Source organism: Sander vitreus, chromosome 23 (genome assembly GCF_031162955.1).
Source record: "Sander vitreus isolate 19-12246 chromosome 23, sanVit1, whole genome shotgun sequence".
In the NCBI taxonomy this organism is placed as follows: domain Eukaryota; kingdom Metazoa; phylum Chordata; class Actinopteri; order Perciformes; family Percidae; genus Sander; species Sander vitreus.
Genome location: NC_135877.1, coordinates 22,408,400 through 22,415,899, shown reverse-complemented (window position 1 = coordinate 22,415,899; position 7,500 = coordinate 22,408,400). Strand labels below are relative to the sequence as shown.

General features: G+C 45.9%; 1 protein-coding gene across 2 annotated transcripts in view; it reads left to right on the top strand.

Moving 5' to 3' along the window:
• Positions 1 to 7,500, top strand: part of LOC144512084 (bone morphogenetic protein receptor type-1A-like) — a 67,032-nt gene that overhangs the window by 21,302 nt on the left and 38,230 nt on the right. For both annotated transcript variants that reach the window (XM_078242646.1, XM_078242645.1), the window contains exon 2: positions 357 to 471. The gene's annotated coding sequence lies outside the window, so the exon portion shown is untranslated. The remainder of the gene's footprint in view (positions 1 to 356; positions 472 to 7,500) is intronic.

Here is a 7,500-nt window from a genome sequence, read left to right as displayed (position 1 = left end):
CGAGGACTAAACCTCTGTATATGTGTGCCCGCTCTACCAACTGAGCTATCTGGGCGCACAAGTGGGTCACTTTCCTGGAAAATACCCAAACTGTAAAGCTGTTTTTTTGTTCTAAGTGGACTAGAAACCACACAGATACTAAACGTCACATCATGATGGAAATGTTCCAGTTCAGTCCTGTAAAAGTTGACTAAATTAGGGATGCAGCTACCGATTGTTTTTCAGCATGGATTCATTTAATAGCTGATTAATCTTTGCAGCTCTAAAACGAGACATTTGAAGACGTCAGTTTCAGAGTAAATGTTGGATCATCTTTGAAATATAAAAACATGTTTCCTCGTTTTTCTCTCTGACAGACAGGTAGCTGCGATGTGGGTCTGAATCCAACCAGCTTCCTCTGCTTCAACACTACATTTCCCATGGGGCCGTGCAACGACACGCACACTGTTGTACCATGGAGCCACCAGTCGGGTATGGACGCGCGCGCGCACACACACACGGTCTTACACACACACACACGGTCTTACACACACACACACACACACACACACACACACACACACACAGAGAGACAAGGACACGCACACACACACACACACACAGAGAGACACACAGACACGCACGCACACACACAGACACACAGACACATGGACACAGACACACACACACACACACACACAGAGACACACACACAGAGAGACACACACAGAGAGACACACACACACACACAGAGACACACACACACACACACACACACACAAAACATAAACAAACATTCTTTTTTGTAGCACCAGTGATTACTCCTTGATTAGCCAATCCCCGTCCTCCTCCTTTTGCTCTTTGAGGAGATTAACCCTTGACCCCGGCGCTGAGGGCAGAGCCGGCCAATCAGGAGGCTTCCTGGCTTTTAATTACAGGCTGTGATTGGGTCATTTGAGCTGTCATCTGGTTTGATTAATAACCACAGAGCAGGAAGAGAGGTGATTACACAGAGGCCGAAGGCTGCGTCTGGATCTGTGTGTGATATAGGTGAAGTAATGCCTTTGCAAAGTCTATCAGCTGTGATGAAGTCAGTTTGGCAGCGCTGCAAGTAGGGCTGGCTACCACATTCAATACTTTTTAGGCACCGACCGAATTGACTTTATAGTTTAAAAAAATGCCTCGTCATTCAATACCCAATTTCAATACCTAAAGGAGTAAGTCTCATCAGCGTCAGTGAGCCAATCAGCACACAGCATGCTTCTACCAAGATCTAATCATGTCTGTGATTGGCTGTGTAACGTTACACGTCGTAGAGACACGCAGGAAAAACTCATAGACGGAGCTGGAACATACATTTATTTTTGTTAAAATGGATATTTATAATATTGGTATGGAAAAATGAACCGGTATCAGTGTTACTGTATTATGGGTACAGGTATCAAAGCATTTTTTAACGATGCCCTGCCCAGACCGTGTGTTGAAACGAGCCAGATCTCTGCCTTTTGTTTTTAGGACGAGTTGAGTCTCGGAGCTCGCTGACAGACCTTCAAACAGAGCCGGCCAGTCTGCAGCACTAAATCACTCCCATATGGATATGCTCAGCAGCCCCGCCCCCCTCTCTCTCTCTCTCTCACACACACACACACACACACACACACACACACACACACACACACACACACACACACACACACACACACACACACACACACACACACACACACACACAGAGACACACACACACACACACAGAGACACACACACACACACAGAGAGACACACACACACAGAGACACACACACACACACACAGAGAGCACACACACACACACAGAGAGACACACACACACACACACAGAGAGACACACACACACAGAGAGACACACACACACACAGACAATATCTCTCTCTCTCTCCTCTCTCTCACACACTCTCTCTCTCTCACTCACACACACACACACTCTCTCTCTCTCTCTCTCTCTCACTCACCCAAACACTCTCTCTCCCTCTCTCTCTCTCTCTTTCTCTCTCTCACACACGCAGATATAGATACAAACTCACACACACACTCTCTCACTCTCTCTCTCTCTCTCTCTCTCTCTCTCTCTCTCTCTCTCTCTCTCTCTCTCTCTCTCTCTCACACACACACACGCACACAGACTCACACACAGACACTGCAGCCCGGCTCGGATCAGATTGGCCCGGCTCAGTTTCCAGAAGGACCTGGTGTACATTCCCTGTTTTATAAACCGATGATTTCAGACTGAAGTTCTGAAACAACGACAGAGAATTTAATGAATATGAGAGTTTCAACCAAAAACTCAACATTTTAGTCTTCAGAAAAGTCAAATAACTGCTGAACAGCTGTTCTGGATTGTTGCAGCTTTTGAGACTGGAGGGCTGCACAGTATATTGTTTTTTATTTATTTTAATCATCGCAATATCAACTTGTGTGTATGTATGTATGTGTGTGTGTGTATATATATATATATATTTATTTATATATATATAATAAACAAACACCACAGCAACATGCTACTGCTAACGGTAGCCTCTGAGCCTGACGTGACTGCGTGAGACACACGGCAAGACTCAACGAGGGGAGGGGCTTGAGGCAGCTGGTCTGGGTGCACTGTGAAAAACGTTGTTTTAACACTAGGCTGCCCGCAGATGCGCCTGCCTATTAATCGGCTTGATATACTGGGATATTGGCCGATGCCGATTATGTTAAAAAATGCCAAAAACCGGCCCATTAATCGTCAGACCTCTAATGCTAATCGAATGAGTTTGGAGCTTTAACGAGGCTACCGTGGACCGCTGGTTAGCTTACAACGCTAGTATTTGGGGCATTGGGACACTCAAATGAAATCTCTATTTACTACCACTAAAAAGGCTCTAAATATCACCACCTTTAACGTTATATATATATATATGGGTGTTAATTGCAATAGCTATTAATTACAGTGACAATACAAGAGTGAAAGCAGAGGCAACCCAATAGACATTTAAATAGATCCTATTTTTTATTTATTCATTGCTGGCCCTGTACTTTGATGGGGAAAGTGATATGAGGGTGGACTTCAGACTCTCCAGGGGGATCCTTTAACGGTACATCCTCGGCACGGCGTGTGACCCGTCATCGAGGTCCTTGTCTTCCTCTTTTGGCTAGCCAGCGGTACATCTTATCGTGGTTTAGCCAGAGTCTTTGCTATGCCCCGGGCCACTGTGCACCGTGCTGTCCACAAGACCAGCAGGGAAATCCTCTCTCTCCTCCCCCAGGTCGTTCGCCTTCCAGCAGAGGAGGACTTCCCTCATGTTGGCAGCATTGACGGCTGCCACGTCAGTGTCCCTAACGATTATATAAGTCAGATCAGGACAGAAACAGCACTGTTGATACGTTATAACATACATTAACGTACTGTAATATTACTACTAATGCTCGCAGCTTAATGTATATCTACAAGATCACACATCTAACACATGTAACGTTAGCTAGGTTATAACTTATATGCCAGTGGTTAAACCAAAGAGTATAGAAGTACTGCTAACTTCTATACTCTTTGGTTAAACTGTGCCGCTGTTGGCTAGCTAAGGTTAGCTAAAGCTAGCTTGATAGCACGTCAAATTACGGTACAAATAAACATTATTCACGGTACAAAAATCATCACAGACTGCAAATATGACCTGACCAAATATACATAAACAGGTGGTTTAGATGTTATACAAGTATTGCAAAAAGACTAATGTTCAACTTACATTTGTAATACTCCGTGGGTACCGCTGTCGCGTATTCGGCCGCCATTATCGAAAGTTTTTCACCTTTAATTAGCTCCGCCCCTTCTGCTACGTAGCCAAGATGGCGACTGTTGAGTGTGGAAAGTGTCCATCGATCCACACTCACCATCCAAGTAATCGTAGTGCGCTGCATTGACCACACTTCGACGAGTGACACTTTGAGTGTACTCAAATAGCTAGTATAAGTACAGAAGTGCGCGATTTGAGACACACCTAGGGACTCGGTCGGACCAAAAGCCATATGGCACCAGTGGCACAGACCGAGACCATAGACAGTGAACAGAGACCAGTGGCACAGACCGAGACCATAGACAGTGAACAGAGACCAGTGGCACAGACCGAGACCATAGACAGTGAACAGAGACCAGTGGCACAGACTGAGACCATAGACAGTGAACAGAGACCAGTGGCACAGACCGAGACCATAGACAGTGAACAGAGACCAGTGGCACAGACCGAGACCATAGACAGTGAACAGAGACAAGGCTTTCGTCTGTCGTCTCCCCAACGTGACGTAATGCAATGCAGGCAGACACAGATACACAGACATATACACACACACACACACAGACAGACATATACACACACACACACACACACACACACACACACACACACACACACACACACACACACACACACACACACACACACACACACACACACACACACACACACACACACAGACAGACATATACACACACACACACACAGACAGACATATACACACACACACACACACACACACACACACACACACACACACACACACACACAGACATACAGACAGACATATACACACACAGACAGACAGACATACACAGACTTACACACACACAGACTTACACACACACAGACACACACACATAGACACAGACTTACACACATAGACACAGACAGACACACAGACTTACACACACACACACACACACACACAGACATACAGACAGACATATACACACACAGACAGACAGACTTACACAGACTTACACACACAGACAGACAGACACATACAGGACCACCTATGTCGTTGCGTAGTCTGTGCACAGCTCTGTGGCCTGGCTGCAGTTTCCACGGCGACACGGTGGATGAAACCATCCGGCCTTCCTTCATGGAGTCCGTTCTCCGACCACACATACTCCGATACCTTCACACACACACACACACACACACACACACACACACACACACACACACACACACCTTCACACAGAGCCAGTAATGTGTCTGCTAGGATCACGGTTATATTTTAGTTTTGTGTTTATTTTAGCCTCTGGGGAAAGTTGTGTGAGCTCCAGTCTCTCCAGTTTCCACTCCTTCATACTGGGATCAGACCAGTGCAGCAACCCAGGCAGAAAATTACTTTTTCAAAACACAAAATCCACCCAAAGAAACTCGCCCAACTGGCTGTGGACGCCGGTGTCCTCAGAGCGGCTTTTAAAATGATTGAATGGTTTATTTTTGAACAAAGAATCAGCTAAATAAATAAATAGTTTTAACTCTTAAATAAATATTCTTGCTTCTCAAGTCCTACCCTTTTACAAATGTCCATACCTTAGTGTGTGTGTGTGTGTGTGTGTCTGTCTCTCTGTCTCTCTCTCTGTCTCTCTCTCTGTCTCTCTCTGTCTCTCTCTGTCTCGCTCTCTCTCTCTCTCTCTGTCTCTCTCTCTCTCTCTCTGTCTCTCTCTGTCTCTCTCTCTGTCTCTCTCTGTCTCTCTCTGTCTCTCTCTCTCTCTCTCTCTCTCTCTCTCTCTCTCTCTCTCTCTCTCTCTGTCTCTCTCTCTCTCTCTCGCTCTCTGTCTCTCGCTCTCTCGCTCTCTCGGTCTCTCTCTCTCGCTCTCTCGCTCTCTCTCTCTGTCTCTCTCTCTCTCTGGCTCTCTCTCTCTCTCTCTCTCTCTCTCTCTCTCTCTCTCTCTCTGTCTCTCTCTCTCTCTGTCTCTTTCTCTCTCTGTGTGTGTGTCTCTGTGTCTCTCTCTGTGTGTGTGTGTGTGTGTGTGTGTGTGTGTCTCTCTCTCTCTGTGTGTGTGTGTGTGTGTGTGTCCATTACCTGGTTCCCACTTTACATCAACAGTTTGAAGAGTAAGAAGGGGGGAGGAAAAGAGAAGGAGAGGGCTGGTATTGATAAGCAGCAATGCTTAGACTGTTTAACCGTGGGCAGCCTGAGTTTTAGTTTTCCTGTGTTCTCTGCAGCAGCAGCTAACTGGTTTAACTGGGAGGGGTCTGTGTGTGTGTGTGTGGGTCTCTAACTGGTTTAACTGGGAGGGTTGTGTTGTGCTGGGAACTGGATCAGTGTGATTTATGATCATAATGTTTTTATGGTCCTGTGTTTGCTGTGAGACAAAGGCATCACTGTGCCGGTGATGGATGGACCTGTTTCTATGGCGATTAGAGTGATTAAAATCACCTCCAGGGAACCCTGTCGTACTGGTTTATTACTTAATGACTCTGTGATCAGGCTCGCCGTCTGTCCGTCTCTGGCCCCACGGCCCACGGCCGCCAGAGAAACGCACACACACACACACACACACACACACACACACACATACACTCACGCACTCTCACACACACACACACACACACACACACACTCACACACACACACACACACATACACTCACGCACTCTCACACACACACACACAGAAACACACACACTCACACAGAAACACACACACAGAGACACACACAGAAACACACACACACACACAGAAACACACACACACAGAAACACACACACACACACAGACACAGAGACACACTCACACAGAGACACACACACTCACACAGAAACAGACACAGAGACACACTCACACAGAGACACTCACACAGAGACACTCACACAGAAACAAACACACACACACTCTCACACACCCCAACACTCACACACCCCAACACTGATCGCCAGACTCTGACTGGAATCTGTGGATGTTTTTTTTAAGTTTCCAGCAGCATCCAGTATGAAAATCTGCTGTTTTTGGGTTTGTCCTGGGAATGTGGTAACCTTCCCTTCACATGTGGAGCTCTGTTTTAATTTTTTTGAATCTGTGAAGTCTGGCTTCTTACGCCGCTGAGACACTAAATCAAGAGGGGGTCTCCGCCCTAAAGCTGTACAGTATCTAGGTAAAAAAACCCGCTGCTTCTGCTTGACGTGGTGAAATATGTTTGTAGTATTTCCCTTTTTTTGATCCAAGTTTTCTTGCACCTTTTGATGTATTTTGTAGTTTGTCTGATGTTGAGCAACTCTCACAGGAATTACCGGGGCTGTGCCTCCAACGCTGTAGCCAGGTTTTAATGACCAGTCCCTCCACAAAAACGTGATTATACGATCACATAATTCAGTCCATAATCAGACGTGAACATCATGGAAAAGCTGCAAACCCCGCGATGAAGCCATCGCATTTTTTAAGAAAACGTGCCGCATAATCAAGGATTTTTGCCCGCAACAATCACAAAAAAACTCATTTTTCTGGAAGGACTGTATTGAGCCCGTTCAGATTAAAGATTGGCGGCGAGACGAGTGTAAACTTGCAGCTGCTTGCAATGCTCCGGTCTGCAGTGCCCTGAAAGCTGCCAGTTTACACCAATGAGTCGATCCAGTGTATTATCTGCATAGAAACGACTCTCTGCACTTCTCTTCTAACTTCTGACTGTGAGGCTTTTTTGTGGCTGAATATATCATTTGTAGGTTCTTGTTTAGGCGGAAACGATCTGAAGAGAAAACACAA